Below are 9,815 nucleotides of genomic sequence, written 5' to 3' on the forward strand. Positions count from 1 at the left end.
ATAGTATCGCCAAGTTTGCCACAAAATCATTTTTAATAATATTAAGCATTTAAACGTGTATGGCGTATGATATATACCACAATAATATATAAAAGTACGAATAGGCTATTAATTTTATGTATTGAAACAGACAATAGAAATGGTTATTAATTAATTTTTTTTCTCTCTAATTTGCGGAATTTTATTAGGGGTATGTTCTTAATATTTCTTGCCTTTGTTACATTGGTAAAATATTTGTTTTGAAATTCGACGTGCAAACTTTTGTAAAATTTGATTTAATTTCTCTTTCAATATAACACGATAACAAATGATGACAAATATATGTTTGATATTTTTCAGTTTTAAAATTACATACCTGCCATTTTGTTTGAGCTATTCAGATGGGTATTTCCGTTAAAAAAGTTAAATCTACTTTCGTTTCTATGTTTAATTAAATATCAAATGAAATGTGTAAATTTTATAACGAAAGAGGACTTATGGGGTATTAAATTATAAACAGAGAAATTTAAAAGGACAAACGTATACACATTCATAGACATTACATGTGAAGATAACAAAACATGTGATAGAAGAGCCAGCTGGGTGAAAAAAGTTTAAATCCGCCATAAAAGTGTCGGCAAACTGTGTCATTTTAGTAAAGGACATCATTTGATAAAATCCCAATTCATACATTTTGTGAATCGAAACCTGCTCTTTATGAATAATTAAACTCATTATAGATACCAGGATTGATATTTAGTATTTTCGCCGTACGTGCGTTTCGTTACAAAAGACTCATCAGTGAAGCAGGAATCCACAAAACATGTGGAGCAGGATCTGCTTACCCTTCCGGAGCACCTGAGATCACCCACAGTTTTTAGTGGGGTTCGTGTTGCTTAGTCTTTAGTTTTCTATGTTGTGTCATCTGTACTATTATGTGTCTATTTTTGGCCATGGCGTTGTCAGTTTGTTTTCGATCTATGAGTTTGACTGTCCCTCTGGTATCTTTCATCCCTCTTTTAAAGGCCAAATAAAGTACGAAGTCGAAGAGCATTGAGGGCCATGAATATAGGCTATCAAGAAAATTGTGTTTGATGAAATTCTAGCGAATTAATTCGCAATCATATTAAAATTGCAATATTGACAGAGTGTTTTAACTTATAGAATATATTCTAGTTTCCTTTAGTTCAAACTGCTTTCACGACATAATACAAAATTTGAGTTACAGAGGGGGTGAGGGAATATTCTCCCCTCTGTTCCTTTTACCTCATACATCTTTTATCTCCTAGTCATATTCTCTAAACAAGAAAAAATATCTTCCTATGTAAAAATCCCGTGATATTCCTCTCTCTCTCCACCCTGTCGTCCCTTTCACTGCAAACTGTTTAAAACTACAATATACACTATAAGATAGTTTTATAATTTTTGAAACCCATTCTTATGTTTAATTATCGAGAGCTTTGGTTGTTTCATTTAGATGAAATATCTAATTGGTGGAAACTTTTAAAATGAAAACATGGACAAAAAAGAGACAGGTAAAAAAAGTCGTTAAAAAACAACCAAATTATTACACATTATTATACAGCTCAGGATAATGTTTTCCCTATAAAATTATAGACAAAAATATTTATTGCCATTTCCATTTTTTTTTTTTTTTTTTTTTGTAAAAGAAAATAACATACTTACCATTTTGTTTAAGCTGTTCAGATGGGTTTTTTACCGTTTAACTTGTTAAATCTTATCTACTTTCGTGTCTATTTCTAGTCAAATATTAAATCAGTTACGTTAAGTTGATACCGGGCCTTGAAGGGTATAGTAATAATGATAATAATAATGACACTATTTTTTATTTTAAGAGGGTAACCCAATTATTTTTAACAAATTTTACTTGGAGCCCTCATACAGTAAGTCAAAAAGAAATCAGCAGTACATATACATTAGATTGTTATCATTCAAAGTCATTAGACACTACTTGTGAGGATAAGAAAAATATGTGAGAGACAGTAAGGTGAAAGAAAGATAACTCCACAATTGAGTCGGCAAACTGTGTCACGGGACACTTATTTTTTAAGCAGCTTTGTCGTTTTATATTTTCTCTTTTTGAGCACATTTATTCCTACATTTTGCAAAATCATCTTTCTCGTCTTGTTTTTTGCAAAGCTTCTTTTTTTGGTAATTGTGTTTTAACATTCCAGATTATTTATTAGGAAAAGTGTTATAGAGCTATTGTCATCATTTGATAAAATCCCGATTAATAAATGTTGTAAATGTAAAATGTGTTTGAGGACATTCTAATCTAGTTACACAATAGGCATTAGATTTTCAGACAAGTCAAACTATTGAAACACTAATAATTATTAATCGGACTTGAATTTGGTAGAACAGTAATTTCTGGTACACATGGTACATGAATGTCTTTTAGCATGGATCATAAATTGATCTGATTATAAATCTACATGTACATGTGCCTGTTTAAAGTCTTTGTCTTTGTCTATGGTAATAATTATCTTTTCCACATGCATTTCGTTGCGTCTTTTCCATCTAAGAATTGTCTGTTGATTGGTCAATTTTATACGTAGCTTGAAATAAAGCGTTCGACAAATGACATTCACTTATTGCAGAATGAATTACTGTTGAAGTCAAGATCATCACGGAAATTTTACCCAAGCCCCAAAATTGATGGAAAGAAGACACTTTTAGTCGACCATGTCATTTTCCTAGTACAAGTCTTAAAGATAATGAAAACAAAACAAAAAAAGGAAAAGATGATATTTACATTACAAAGATAAAAGCCATGACTAATACAATGTAAGAACATATGTCTGTATTTAACATGTTTCCTGTGGAGGTGTGACAACAGGATGGTTCACCGCAGCATTCGGCCATGCACTTATTATCCTTCCATGTACAAGCAGATGGATTGTTCTTGTAACAACAATCAACCGGACAGTTTTCAGGGGTTTCTCCTGGCTCACATTGAAGATTAAAGCAGGTATCAGGTGTATCTTTGAGATCCCGTTTTTGTCTGCCGTAACTTTTCTTACAAAATTTTTCAAAACACTGAATATGCGCCCAACAAAAACCAGGCACGTTAAATATCCTTCGTACATTTTTCTTACACTTCTTGCGTTTTGCTGCCTGGCCATCACAACCACCACATTTAAATTCATTTTTAAATTTATTAGCTTTCCCAGTCCCTTTGTCTTCTCCACAATGATCACAGTAGCTAGTGCTAGAGCCTCCTTGATATGTTTCACTATCACAGTCTGGATGGGAATTTGGATTGTTATTTTCACAATTATTACAACAGGCATACCAGTGAACACCAGAACTTCCAACCCACTTGAAAACTTGGCAGTTTCCCTCTGAAGGTTGGTCACCAGCTCTGCGGATATGTCTAATATTTATAGTATCTAAAAGGTATGTAAATATCTTCATTATGTAATAAATCAATAGAAATTATTACCATAAAACACTTTTGGCAAAACTATTGTAACGTGATGCAAAACAAGGAGTCTACGACTAGCATCCAGTTATGGGATTCTAGTTATACGCAGGCTATATTTGTTACTTATATATTGCAACTTTTTATCAAATGAATAGAAACCAAGCGGACATTATATCGTACACGGACAGGAACATCTAAATTAACTATGATATTGCGATTTTTCCCCATTTATTGGTTAGATCATTATTCAATTGTTTCAATTTTGAAGCCGTAGTTCCAGGATCGACTAAGAACTAAATTTGTAAATAGGAGACTTTTATTTTGCCATTGTGAAATCTCCATTTTTATGTTAAACGTCTAAGCAATTACCGTCTATGGAATATATATCTCCGAATTGATACGATGTTCCAAACATTGTATTTCTAATAAAGATTTATTTAATTAAATTTGTTGTTCTAAAAGACTTCAAAATAAAGATTAATTTGAAGTCGAAAGTTTAAGGGACAATATTATGAGTGTTTGTACAGTTACAGTCTGTGGCTCGTATGATAAAGAATATGTCCAATTTTGTAGCAACGATTTATCAGTCTAGCTTTTCGCGTTCATGCCCTATCTCCAAATATGAGTCAAAACTAAAATGACACCTGTTTAAGCAACTTGACTGGTACGACTAAGGTAACAAGAACTGTTTGCTTTTCACGAGCATGATTGTGACAGATTTTGACAGTACTTCTTGAGAACTAAGTGAAAGCTAGTCCCTGAATTTTGAATACCTACCTTCAATTATTGTAGAGGTATTTAATGCTCCTTTGTAAATATTGTTCTGCCTTTCTGTTCTCCTTCCGTCAAAAAAAAATACAAAACTATCAAAACTTTGAAAATAAACGATGAGAATAATGAATTCATCGTTGTAGAATTTTCGAGATAGAAAACTTATGATAACGCTGAATCAATCTAGAAGATTATTTTAAAGAAATAATATCTTATTGTCCTTGTAGACCTCAGTATTTTACTTGATAAGCTATGAACATGATAAATAGGTTATTTGTATTTTGTCAGATAAATGTTCTACCTGTACTCTGACCCGGTAGATAAATGCGACAATAGTACTCTGGTCTTCAAGATTGTAAACAGTATGATCTTATCAGGAATGCATAGGTTGTAGCGCTATATAAATAGATAGGTTTGTCCGTCTATTATTGGCCTATATAATCAAATATGGTTGGTTTATCTATCAAGTTGCAATTCGTCGGATATTAATCAATAAATGATGGTTGATGACAGTAACGAATCACATCCACAATAATGCTTGCACAATTAAAACTAGGTTATAAATTTTAATACTGACAATAGGAATTTAACCGACTACAACAAAGTAGAATCACATAGAAAATAAAGGACAGAGCAAATTTCAATTTAGGAAATCACTTCCGTAGTAAGATGATGGATTGCCAATATCTCAAAAATATAACGATTGTAGTAGTTCTACATTAAAAACTTCTAGTTTACACTGAATGAATTCTGGTGTCAAATGAATGTTTACTTGACACTATTTCTGAGAAAAATGGCTCTTATTCTACGTGCATACATTATGTCACCTCCAGTTTTACTTCACTTGTTTATTTGATTTTAAAAATAGAGACCATGTACCTAAAAATTTCTAAACTGAATTAAAACATTTGTGTAGAGCTTTGGGAGCAGTATTTCTTATAGCGCATTTTTGATACATTTAGATTACGTATGAAAATGTAGGAATATGTATATACCTATATACAATGTACCTATATCACTTGTGGGCATATACAATGGATCTCTAAAATGTCCTCCGTACATAAACACTTATCCACAAATATGTGTACTTTGTTCCAAGTAATAAAATGAAAATACAAAAGGTTTGTTTTAATTATGTGGCTTAAGTTTAGAAGATCTTTTAAATCAAGATTTGACAGCAAGTTTTAAAATTTTGACCTCATTTCTGTTGTACGTTCGTTTTGTAGTATGTATATTCTATTACCCAGAAATTTTATCGAACATTTGTTATGTTGTTTTTGACATGGGAGTGTTTATGTTTTCTTATGAAATGTTTACTAAGCTTTGTAATACAGATGTGTTTCGCTATTCTGCTGTATGCTGTGGTTACTAATATCTAATTCAAGTACATTTCGTTCATAGTCTTTATCCCTCATAAAGTTGCTGCCTAATTTTTACCACTTCTCGCACATCTTCTACTGTTTTATTCATTTCTCAAAGCTATCCCTGTTTATATACATACAGTCTGCTCTAAAACAATGAATTACCTAACAGTGATTAAGACAAAACTCTTAAATTAGTAAGAGGGTTCACCCAGAAACAATTTATCTAATTCTTTTGGGATTGCTTTTCTTTTAAATAAAGGCTTTCCGACTGCCATACCAAATAATTCTGGATCATATACCGGGACTGCGACACACGAGTTATGGTCAAGGATTTGACAGACGAGGTATTTTTAATTTCATACTCATATACGGGACATTTAATTTTATTCAACGGTAACTTTTCAACGAAACATCTTCTGAGTGAAAAATATTTTGTGATAAATTGAACTTTTACGGCCTTTGCAAATTTGTGTACGTACGTGTATCCAAACGTCATTATTGTTCATGATTTGTAATACAAGATCAAGATCAAAACAAAGTCAGCCTTTCAAAAATAGGTCATATACACATTGTAATTGTCAAACGTTCAGGTTATATGCGTGTAAACAATATGAGACCCTTTGTGACCTTATAAATGATAAGAAACAAATTGTGTCAACTTAAATGATTTCTTCACAGCTAGTATGAGACATTTGATAGATATAGGAAGATGTGGTATGTTTGCCAATGAGACAACTCTCAATCCAAGTTACAATTTATAAAAATAAACCATTATAGGTCAAGGTACGGCCTTCAGCACGGAGCATTGTATGATTGTATGGTTAATATATTTTCTTCCTTTTAGGGTTAATCTGGTCAATACAGAGGAAAAGAGATTATTGCTAAATGATCCAGATGTATTGATTAATCGGCTGAACCAAGTGGAAAATGTCGTTGCAATACTAAATGCTACGGTGAGACAGCTAACCACCGAAAATCAACAACAGGCGCTAACGATTCAACAACTAGAAAAAAACCATCAGCAACAGCAGACATTAAACCAGCAACAGCTGATATTAAGCCAACAGCAGACCACATCACTTCAGCAACAGCAGACGTTGATCCAAAACCAGCAGACGTCAATCCAACAACAGAACAATCAATCTAACAACAACAGTCATTAATCCAACGACATGAACAGACGATAAAAGAGTTGCAACACTCATTTAGCAGTTTTCACAGTAAGCATATTCTGTTAACTTATGTCATTCTTTGTGGTCTAAAATTAATTTAACTCATTAGATCGATACACAAGATTATTTTGGTGCACAAAAATCGCATGACTTAATCTAGCGTCAAATGGTCCCCTACGTTCAATTTAGAGTTCAAATTGACGTTGATCATGAAAGTGACAATTGCATGCACATTTTGTTCAAATCTGAGAAAAAAAACCAGTGAAACCAACAACAGTAACAGTTTGTACCTTTAGATAACACGATACCGAATGACATATCTCCCGATTTCTACTATTTTTAGCACATTGGTACTTTCAATAATGTTGCTTAAATATTTCCTCGTTAGTCTTTTTTGTAACAATGTTTACTTGCCTGGTTAAAGGGTCAGTGAGATAAATTGAAATTCGTCCTCTAACAAAAAAATTTCAATATATTTTTTATAACAACATAATACCTTGGGACTCAGATGGTATGTATCTGTAGAGGTCATATGCATAAAGTATATGATACATGTTTCACCCGATAAGTTGCATTTCTGTAAATATAGACATTGCAATTTCCCATAAGAACTCCCTTAAATTTACGGCTAAAACTGTGCCACTTCTACTATGAAGATTCGTAAAAAATTATATTTCCTTATAGAAAGTTGATATGTATTATTTTTATATTCAAAAGTCAAAAGTGGCACAGTTTTAGCAGTAAAGGGAGTTCCTATGGGAAACTGTGTTGTCTATATTTACAGAAGTGTAATCTTATCATACAGAAAAAACGTATTTCTCTGTACTTTTCTATCTGAAATATTTATGGCAATATTTATCTTATCTAAGGCCTTGGAACAACATATATAAGATGGGGAAGAACGCAGTGCCCAAATAATAACACAGAATTGGTTTATTCAGGTAAATATGAATAAAACAAAGTAGACCCTTCCAGTGCTGTACATGTTTAAGAATCATTTTATCAAGTTGTTATTATTCTTTTCCTTTTATATTTTGTCATTTAAAAAAAATATTCTCTGCATCCTCATTTCTTTTTTATCAAAAATACGGTCATCAATAATTTGTGTTAAAAATTGCTAAAACGTGATGATTACAAATGAACAACGGGATTAAATGATATCAATTCCAACATTATTCCAAAATAAAGCTAGTTTGAATGCAATATGTTTTTGCCCATTCAACTCTAAATTTCATAGTTCTTGTATAAATGCATTAATTTAGTGTAAATGCAAATTTCGAAAACAATTTCTATGTCATAATATTTTCTTTAGTAAATATTACCTTTATTTTTGAAACATATAACACTCACAGGCTATGCAGGTGGTGGTCACTACAATCAACAAGGCTCTGCAGCTGAATATGTATGTTTACCACCTGACCCAAATTATGTAAAGACCAGCGGGTCAGATTATGGTCGTATGTACGGTGCAGAATATGAGTCTAACTTTTTCGACTCCAATGATATCAATGAGGACGTCCCTTGTGCTCTCTGCAGAACGGGATATGCTTCATCTGTTATTATGATTCCTGGAAAAAAATACTTGCTACAGTGGCTGGAAGGTAGAATACTATGGATATTTGTCTTCAGGATTTCGTGATCATGAAGCTGCTTCTGCTTACGTATGTCTTGACATAAACCCAGAGTATATCATTGGAGGCATGATGGTAAACTTTTCTATGAAGTTCTTACCGTATGCGGGTCTCTGAAATGTCCACCATATATGAACAACTACCCACTGACTTGTTTAGTTTGTTCTAAATAAAAGAATTCATTTTTGATACATGTGTTTTATACTTTTCGTATGTGATGTAACACTATTGAAAATGTGGTGTAGAGTAAATGTCTAACACGTCTTAACAACCTTTGTTAACTATCATATTAAAAAAAAACGCATGTGCAAAACTCTTAAAAGAGGGGCAAAAGATACAAGAGGGACAGTCAAACTCATAGATAAAAAATAAACTGACAAAGCATTGACTATCAAAGAAAAAGACAAACAGACAAATAATAGTACACAAGACACAATATAGAAAACTAAAGACTAAGCAACACGACCCCAACCATAAACTGGGGGTGATCTCCGGTGCTCCGGAAGGGTAAGCAGATCCTGCTCCATATGTACCACCGACAATGTCGTGTTGCTCATGTTATTACAAACCCGGTAAATAGGATCAAATAGTCTAATTCGGTAGGTCACATTAATTGTCGTACTTAATTGACAATGTAAAGTTATAGCTATGCATAGTGACGTTTAGTTTACAATAGGAACTACTTTCTTGTGTTGTTCTTGCTCAATGATCCTGAAGTAGTGGTTATCTACCTTAATGCTTTTTATTAATTTCCCATAAGAGTAAAGTGCATCAAATGTACATACGCTTTAGTGCCTTATTTTTTGTGTCTATTCTGCTGCTAAATTCTCCAACAGCATATTTTTAAACAACAAAAAAAGAATGAAAATTATAAATAGCGGAGCTTGTTTTCGGGGTATACTCCTGGTAACAATCAAGTAATAACAAATGTGGAAGATTGGTCGGAACAGTGAAAGTGTAAAAACATTTCATTAAATTTATAACGTACATTAACACTAACGATACAATTGAATTGCACCAGATGCATATTTCGACAATTAGTGTCTCTTTAGTGATGCCCATGCCAATTGATTTGAAAGTCCGTTAAATGTGGAGAAAAATCGGAAACAAATATGCACTGTGGTGTGAGTGCCTAAGGTTACCGCCAAAAATCATTCGGATGTAGGCAGCTTTATTGACAAAACACTTACGATTACTGTAAATTCAGAAATTATTGCGAAGTTTTTATTATTGCGAAAAATGCGACTGGATGCGTATCGCAATAATAAGAAGTCGCATTATGATATCTGATACATATGTCTGTAGGCAGCTTTTCCCGAAATTGCAATAATCAATTTCGCATTTTCGTCCATTCTTTTAAAATCGCAATAATAAAAGCACGCCATTATTTCTGAATTTACAGTATTCAAGAACTCTGTTTAAAAATTATCGTTTGATATACCAAAATGAA

At 32.6% G+C, this 9,815-nt stretch overlaps 1 pseudogene; it reads left to right on the top strand.

Annotated features, from left to right (window-relative positions):
• Positions 1–6,245: 6,245 nt before the first annotated feature.
• LOC127713950 (short-chain collagen C4-like) lies at positions 6,246–8,538 on the top strand (annotated as a pseudogene).
• The last annotated feature ends 1,277 nt before the right edge of the window (positions 8,539–9,815 follow it).

This window comes from Mytilus californianus, unplaced genomic scaffold, assembly GCF_021869535.1.
Source record: "Mytilus californianus isolate M0D057914Y unplaced genomic scaffold, xbMytCali1.0.p SCAF_9, whole genome shotgun sequence".
In the NCBI taxonomy this organism is placed as follows: domain Eukaryota; kingdom Metazoa; phylum Mollusca; class Bivalvia; order Mytilida; family Mytilidae; genus Mytilus; species Mytilus californianus.